This window comes from Maylandia zebra, linkage group LG1 (genome assembly GCF_041146795.1).
Source record: "Maylandia zebra isolate NMK-2024a linkage group LG1, Mzebra_GT3a, whole genome shotgun sequence".
Taxonomy (NCBI): Eukaryota; Metazoa; Chordata; class Actinopteri; order Cichliformes; family Cichlidae; genus Maylandia; species Maylandia zebra.
The window spans coordinates 26,854,199-26,863,087 of NC_135167.1; the positions used below are offsets into that span (position 1 = coordinate 26,854,199).

At 41.7% G+C, this 8,889-nt stretch overlaps 1 protein-coding gene across 15 annotated transcripts in view; it reads right to left on the reverse strand.

The window, feature by feature from the left end:
* The window catches only part of baz2ba (bromodomain adjacent to zinc finger domain, 2Ba), a 68,111-nt gene extending 62,885 nt beyond the window's left edge, over positions 1-5,226 (reverse strand). For all 15 annotated transcript variants that reach the window (XM_023154708.3, XM_076883990.1, XM_004543380.6 and 12 more), the window contains exon 1: positions 5,002-5,226. The gene's annotated coding sequence lies outside the window, so the exon portion shown is untranslated. The remainder of the gene's footprint in view (positions 1-5,001) is intronic.
* Between the last annotated feature and the right edge of the window lie 3,663 nt (positions 5,227-8,889).

The window sequence follows — 8,889 nt, forward strand, 5'->3', positions numbered from 1 at the left end:
GCCACTTTGTCATATCTTGTCACACAGAAACTACAAAGCATGAGCCCAGAGTAAAATCATGTAATCAGTGAGGGGAGACGCAGTAACCGAATGCACAATATTGAAATAGTCGCAAGAATTTCAAATAACCCTTTTTTTCTTTTTTCTTTTATCGTCAGGATCTGCATTACCCCTAAAAAACACTGCTTGATTCATTTTAAGTCTTGATTTGAAGCATAACGCCACTTTTCTAAAGGGCTGTACAAACAGGAAGAGACTGGCAGAGATGTGGCAACATGAAATGTCAATGAAATTCAGAGACCGTTAGCGATGCAAAGTGGGCGGGCCCTGAGTTAAACTTATCTCAAGTTTGAGGCGAGCATTACAAGCGACTGCAAGTGAAACAGCTGACTGACATATAACGGGGAGGTAAATTCTGTGTTAGACCTGCAACAGACCGCCGACCTGTCCAAGGTGTACCCTGCCTTTCAGTCTATGACATCTGGGAAAGGCTCCAGCCCCCAGCCATCACCTACAACCAACCATCATTTACAACGTGCAAAGAGCAAAATACTTCATATGTGAACGAGGCTCTGGGATGGCACAATCAGCCAAGGGGACAGGGACACTTTTCATATTTTGCATTAAAGGATTTACTTTGTTAATCACCAATGATAGTGACATCAAGGAAAAAGAATTTGAGGTTAAAATCAAAATCTGCAACTAAAACCCTATTCACGCCTGGCATTACTAGATGTTGTAGTGATCCAATACGAAGTGCACTGCTCTAAGTAAAGGTCTGAGCCACACAGGAAAAGAGCACCTTGGGTCACACTGAAGGACCAGCTATTTAACTGATGTCCTTGGTGTAAGCAGAAGCAGGTATTCATTTGGGCGCCAATTAAAATGTGCAACAGCAGGCGCCAACAATATCAGGCAAAATAGATTCTCTTAGATTGAAAACGCTTTGATTTCCAATTGGGCCAAAGAGTCAATCAGCCAGTCGGAAAGCGGAAGATTAGAGACATCATCGAGCTAGACTGTATAGCATTTCTTATTCTATTAATTCCAGCACATTATTCAAGGGAAGTACATTAGAGACGGCAACACATTTCAGTCCCTGTACGTGTTCAGTGTTAAAGTGAGACCTGATCACATGTGGTCGCATGGGACGAATGTGGAGGCATATTCAAATATACAAGGTGTGAACCTAAGCTGACATAAGCTGCACGATACACTCCTGATATACACACTAAGAAACTGTACATGCTGTAAGTTATAACATCACCCATGTTGTAAGACTTTCATTTTATACACTTGTACATTCTGCACATAACACTATGTTTTTGCACATCGGGTTGAATTATCACTGCATTTCATTCGCTTTGTCCCAGTGCTTCCCACCATGGTGATAAAGTTAATTCTACTCTAATCACACAAAATGCATGTTAAACAACAAGATCTAAGCTCTACTCACTCATCACAGAAGTTTTTAGGAACACAAACAAAATAGTGTGTTAGCTTTTCTCATTCAAAACAGGTTAGTGCTCAGCATATTTAGGAGGAAAGCCGTTAAACTAAAATCTAAAAGCATACATGATATGAATAATAACCCATTTATATTATTGCCCGTTGTAATAAGGCACCATTTAAATTATCAACATATCTCATAGTCGTGTTTGATTTTTGTTCCTTTGCCTTTACTGTATTCACACCAGTCAGACTTAAATGACAGTCTGTAACCGAGGAAAACCCTGGTTTATGCGTGCGCGTTTGTTGTTATTTTGTTTTTATTTCTCCCTCTTGCTGAACTGTTTGTCCAATTAACCAGCATGACACTGATGTGACCCAACAGATAAAGACCAGCCACTGCCATTGGTAAATGTCATCTCATTTGCTGATAGGCTCATATCTGTCAACGAGGCTGTGATTGGCTCAGTGTTCAGCCGATATATGGAAGCATCCCTAATAGAGTGGACGTATTTTTTTTTATCTCATATTAAAGTTTTAAGCAAGAGCTGCCTCATACCAATGACTTGATCATTCCTATCATCCACACCTAATAAATCGCACTTCATTTCATCTGTAAAAGAACACAAGGATGGGTTTCCTTCAAAAAAGAGAAAAAAAATAGATAGCCCCCATATTCAATAGCAAGGGATTATAGAGAATTCAGCCTTGTGTGCACATGGGATTGTCTTCTCAAAAGCTGTCCAAGTTCTGTCAGATTCAGCACCCCCAGACATAGAGCTCGTGAACCTAATTTCACCTAATCAGCTTAGTCAATAGCAACCGTTTGCTGTGACTTTGGTAGACATGCAAATAGGGCTTAACTATGTCTATCCTTAATTCCTGAATGTTCAAGTCAAGCAGAAGTCCTCCTTTATCTCTTCAAAAACAACAGTTCCAATTTGAGAGGGAGAAGCAGAGAAAGAATAAAACTCCAGCCGCGAGTTGACTTTTTTTTCTTCCCCTTGGCCTGGCAAGGAGAGACATCTCTGATTTGAGTGTGCTTGAGGTAGCACAGTGTGCTTTCATTTCAAACCAACATGGCAAACAAACTCTGACAGATTTGTTCCCCTTTTTTCACTTTTGCTCTTGCTCAGTCTCTCTCAAATTATGAGAAAACACGCTGCACAAATATATTACCACTTCTTGTCGGTTTGTATGTTCAGCTGCAGCATTTGCGCGCACACACACACACGCGCATACGTACACGGGAGCACAAACACTCACACATATATTCAAACAAATCCGCACCAAAAAAAAAAGATGCCAACAAAAGAGAGTTGTGATAGAAAACTGGGAGACACTGTTCCGTTTCAATTCACTGATACCACTAATGGCTTCTTAGCAGCTCCATGAAATCAAGCAGCTGTCATGTCGATGCATCAGCAGTGAGAGGAGGGAGAGCCATCCCCATAAGGACAGAGGCACCGCGCCTTCATGTTTGGCTAAACATCTGCTCCTCTGCACTCCAGCTTTTGCAGCAATAAACGGGCAAACAAAAGAGGTGGGAGGTGAAATGATCTGATTTTCCATTTCAAAGCATTTGTTCAGTTTGTTTTCTTTGTCCCCCTCCTTCCACTACACCCTCCAACCCTAAACACCCTCCTTTTTCTCAAACTGCTTTACAGGACATGGGGAAGAAAAGTGAGATCAAGTTGTAACTGTAAGGGGCAGGGACACATTTTTTGTGTGAGATGGATGACACAAAATAAATAAGGTCACCATTTTCCAGTCTGCTAAAAGTCTTCAGTCTAAACTGTTGCAAGCAAGTATCATGGCTCAGCTAAGAGATAATCCAAAGGAAGGCTAGAGGTGCATGTGTGCCAGTGTGCACGTCTTAAGCCTGTCAATCTAGCAAACTTATCGCTCACAGATCTATTCAGCTAAACCACAACAGCTGAAGGAAGAAGGAAGGACCTGTTTTTTTTTAACATAATACTATTTATATAACTTTTGTGAGTCTAATCATACCTAATCACTTTTTTATACTGAAATCCAATTAAAATCCAATGAAAATTATATTTTTTAAAAATAATCTTCCCTTAATATCATTCCAAGTAATTTGCCCTTATATCATTCCTTCCTTCCTTTCTTTCTTCCTTCCCCCCTCCTTCCTTCATTCATTCATTCATGTTTAGCTGCAAAGACAAACATTGGGCAGCACCGAGTAAACGCCGATCTCACATTTATCAACAGTATTATCTTAAAACATCACAAATGCGCCTGTTTATCGACGCCTGTCTCAAAACACCAGCCTCTCCACTTACGTCTCAAAACAAGAGAATCCTGACATGTAACCACACGTCACTTTGTATTTGCTTTTTTAAAGCACCAAACATCGAAGTAAAACTGCCTTAAAATGATCGTCTGCGACTCTATCAGCCACCTTAATTTCCTTTCAAAAAGGAAAATAAAAGAACACACACGGGACGCGATCCCCCGTCTCGTTTTTTCCCCCTCTACCAAGTCTAAAACTTTGGTAAAACTTGAGGAAAAAAACGTCCATTTCCTTTTAAAGTAGCCTGGATGTTTGTATGTGTGTGTGTGAGAGAGAGAGAGAGGGGTGGGGGTGGGGGTGCTTTGGTGGGGGGGGCGGTGGACGAATTTAAAATAACCAAGATGGCGAGAGGCTTGTTGTTTTGGAAGGGGCAGAAAAAATGGAGGATATTGTAATATACACAAAGGGATAAATTTCAACAACTCGGCCAAGCGGCTGCTAGCTTGCCTGCACGCCTCTCGGTTTGAGGAAGCGACCGCGATAACAGCTCCCCAGCAGGCTGGCCAGCAATACGACTAGCGACACGACAGGGAAAAAAAGCTCAAACTCTGAACCGCTGTACAAAGAGAAATTAATATTATACGTACAAGTTAATCCAAACTGAAGGGGGATATTTATGTATTTGTCGCCTAATTGTTTTATTTTCGCGTCGGGGGACTGTTAAACTGGATGGCTTTTTAACGGACGGACTAGCGAGGACCAACGGCAGTCCAGTGCCTCGTAGTTGCCCCCCCCCCCTTTAGGTTACAACATCCACTACACTGAATAGGCAGCCAAAACAGCCAACAACTGTACATTTTCACGGTTGATAAATTAAAAGAAAAAAAGAACAACACAAACAAAACCACGAAGCTTTCGAAAAAGTTTAATTTCGCTATCAAATTGCGACCGCCGGAGTGAACGGTGCGAGAGAGAAAAGGGAAAAGAGGGACACAAAAGACGATTTCCACTATCAGGTCAACACTCCGAAGAAGGAGAGGAGGAAAAAAACACTTCGTTTTTTTCATAAAAAGGAGAAAAAACTTTAACCAAACGTATCGCTAACGACTACGGGACACACGGACTGAATGAATTACACCGCAACGAGAAAACAGGAAAGTATGTATAAAGCAGTTTACACGAGCTGAAAAAAGCCAAGAAACTAGAAACGAAGCCAAGCGAGCTCTCTCCGTACGCAGCTCATCGCCTGTTCTGTGACGGGGCGAAAACAGCGTCAGTGAAAATAAAACACTTACCTTTTTTTAGTTTCGACACTTTACTTATTTCCAGCGTGGTTTTTTAGTTCAACTAACACTTCGGCTCGGTCTTCTTCTCGCCTCTTTTTTTCCTTGGTCGGTTTTGGTTATGAAAGAGGTCGGGGACGAATGATAAAGAAGGGAATTGGGCAGTAATTGAGTCTCGGTGTGTGAGTGTGTGTGTTAGTTACTAACAGCAGATTGAAGGAGACTCTTCTCAAGGTTTATTCAGCTCCACTTCAAGGAACCGACCTGACGTCAGCTCACTACTGCCACACAAAGAAAACTTATTATTTGTGCAGCGGCCGTAGTAAAGGAAGGATACAGTAATTGACCGTTATTACTTTAAATGCGACATTGTCATTAGGTCCACGGCATGACAGGGATGTAGCGGGAACTTTATTTATGATGTTGTTAGCGCCTTATCCGCTGATGGTGTAAGAAATAAACAAACCTTTAAAAAAATTAAAATAAAATAACTTTTATACATTCTTAACCATTTTAATTAATTACTATAACTTGGATTATAGCTTAAATTTTATGATTTTTTTTAAAGAAAAGTTGCCTAAATCCTCTCATTTTGTCTTATTTGTGGATTTATTTTGAAAGGTGAAAGATGATTAAAGTTGTAGGCACTTTTAGAATATCGCCAAACCTAATGATAAAGGGTGTTTTTTCTTGATTAGGCAGTATTCAACATAGTTACAGATGATCTATCTGTTTGTCTCTCTTTAAGCCCCCACAAGATGTTACATGATCAAGCAAATACAAGCCAGTTACATAAAGGCTCCAACTTAGGGGAGGCATTTGTGAAACAAAACCAGAAAACGGGGCAGCCCTTCATCGGGTTTGGATCAATACATTGCCTGGCAAAGACAGCCATCTGTGCCTAATTGTATGCTTTACATCCTCTTCTAAACACACAATAAGCAACAGGCTGAACGTAGGCCCTCTGACCCAGACTGGGTTTCCAGACGGGGGAAGATTATTTCATTCAACTGGAAAACAACAAGGGGGTGGGGTGGAGAGGTGGTGGTGGGGAGTTTTTTTTTGCAGATGGAGTGGGCAACTGTTCTTATGTGCCCCACCCTGATGAGGATGAGGATGGGTCACAGCAGAGCTGACTGGTGTGTGTATGTGTGTGCGCGGGTCTGTCTCTCTTGCTGCGTGTCACATCACCACTGGTTGTATCCATTTTAACAGGTATTATAGTGGATTAACAAACTGTTCACTGTTAGTTTATAGACACCTCATAAATCACACACAAACAATGAACTCATTGTTAGCAGAGTGATGGAGTATTGGTTTACGGGCACATTCATATTAATGCTTCATAAACATTATAAATGACCATAAATGTATCCTGATTCCTCTCTCGCTCTCTCTCTCTTTCTCTCTCCCTTTCTTCCTCTCTCCCCCACCCCCTCCGTCTTTCTCCTCTCTGTTCTTATGTCACAGCGTCTAAAAGTGTCACCCCAGTGTTTTTGATGCTATTGCAAGAATTGCAAAGATGTTACTCAGAAGTCAGTCATTTTTAGGTGTAATATTAAAAGAGAGAAAAAAGAAAGGTGAGGTGGTGTTCAGGTGGAAGATCCGATACGGCATTCACTCGAGTTTTTGGAGGATGGACACAGAACCCCTTATTCAGCTTGTGGTGTGCAGTTAAAGCCATTTCATAAGCGTGCTCTCCATGTTCTTTGGTCATTGATTTTTTTTCTCTCTGCCCCTTTCCATTACCTGTTGAGATTGGGGGGGCTCTTCTTCAAACACACACACAAACACACTCTCAAAATCCTCTCTATCTGTCTCTCTAGCCACTGGCACCCTGGTGTATTTCTCCATCTCCTCCGCCTCCTGTAGCAGGAATGACAGGCCATGAGGAATGACAGTGGCTGTGTTTGTCATACAGTAGCAGCAAGAAGCAAGGATTTTTAATTGCATTGGAGAATCTTCATTAAAGAGAGCACATGGGGGCGGGAATGGTGGGCTGGGGGGTGGGGTGGCGTGTGTGCTGGTGGTGGGTGGGTGAGTGGGGGGGCACTCTGAGCATCGTCATTAGGAGAAGGCGCTAGTAGCATAGAAGGGTGGGCCCTCTTTGCATGCACACTGAGAATGCCTGCCGTACCTCGGTCATTTGTAACATAATAAGTGCCAGCACAATGACTGCAATGCGAGAAAGCACACCACAGGGAAGAGAAGGGGGAAGGGAGACAGCATGTCTGTCTAAAAGAGGGACTTTTTTTTTTTTTGTCTTGATTAGAAAGTATAATGAGCCACTAAAGAAACAGGAAAAAAAAAAAGGATCTCTCCTGAGACTGATGGAAAACAAATTAATCTGGTGATTTAAATTTAATTATTATTTTTCTATTAGTCCAGCATGCAAAGACAGGGACAGCCATCACAAGCGAGGAGCTGTGCTTGCATTTATTGATTTTCGCCCAGACACATTCAGGGAATACAGATTGCTCTCTTCCCCACACAATCCGCTATGTGGGATTCCATTAACACGAGAAGCTTCCAGCAACTCTGAGATGTTTAATTTGAACACCATAAATGGAGCTTAAAATAGTGTTCACACACAAGAAAAGTGGCCTAAGGATGTCTTTTTATGCAATTGAATTAGTCCTCACTTATTGTTGTGTCCTACATAATAAGTATTAAATAAACACCCAATAAATTAAATTAAGACAATGTTCTGCTGTATGAAGTGAATCGAGCGCTATTGTTCCTCCCTGCCTCCGATTATCTTGCACTGCTATAACAGTTGAGTTTAATTTAATCTTTTGTTTTGGATTAATGTAAGAACCCTGCAACCGGACAGTAATTACTCTTCCCATCCGTGCAGGATCCTCTCTTTGTAGCATCCTTTCAATACATCAGTGGTCTTGAGCACAATGCTGTGTGAGATGTAATGATTTGAAAAGTCAATGATTTGAACCGCCTGTGCGATTAAAGCACAAGGGACCAATTTTTGGCTGCTATATGTAGAATATCTGTGTGTGCACCTCAAGTAACACTCATATTCCCTGGCTGGCATAAAAATTCAGCAGTTACGCCACGTGAGCGCTGTTATTGATTGCTATCTCTTACCAATAAAGGTTTATCAGAGATATTCTGAAAGCCTCACTATAGAGCTTACGGTATATGGGAATCCACATCCATCAATGCATGACCTTCAGTGCCAGAGACACCTACAGAAAAGGATGTTACAGGTGTTCTCATCCATCCCGGTGTCAGCTTAAGGAAATCCTGTGCTTTTACTTGTACACAAAACTTACCCCAAAAGTGATTTGGAAGATCAAATAAATGTTTTCCATGCAAGGTTGACTGAAATCCCCACACAGTCTAAATGAGTGCACTCAGAGAGTGTTTATTGTGGCGAATGTAACTGAGCAGAACCCTCTGTTGCATGATGTAATACACAGAAGGGAGAAATCATCATAATAGCAGAGTAGTAGAGTGACTCATTCGTTGATGAGGTACATTCACACTGTCATTCACTGAGGAGATGCAGTCTGTGTGCACATGTTGTCAGTGTGTGACCGATAGAGAGAGAAAGAGAGGAGAGAGAGATAGCATGTTCCTTTTCTGGGAATGAGGAGTCATTTGTGCCAGGAAAAGTGGAGAAACAACTCTCAGCTCCACGGTGATGCATCTCTCCATGAAGAATGAGATCACAAGCAAATGTCACCCCAACCTGAGCAAAGCCAAATGACCTTGAATCAAATAAAAACATCTTCACCCGCGTCACTGTGTACACACGCCACACAAAATGTCAGCAGATTTTCCATTTGCTAAATCTGCGCCTAAGTGCAGGGGTTTAGCTACGGTAATCAACCCAGTACTTTCCTTCAAGTCCATATGAATATCGCCCTGGAGAAACCCTGC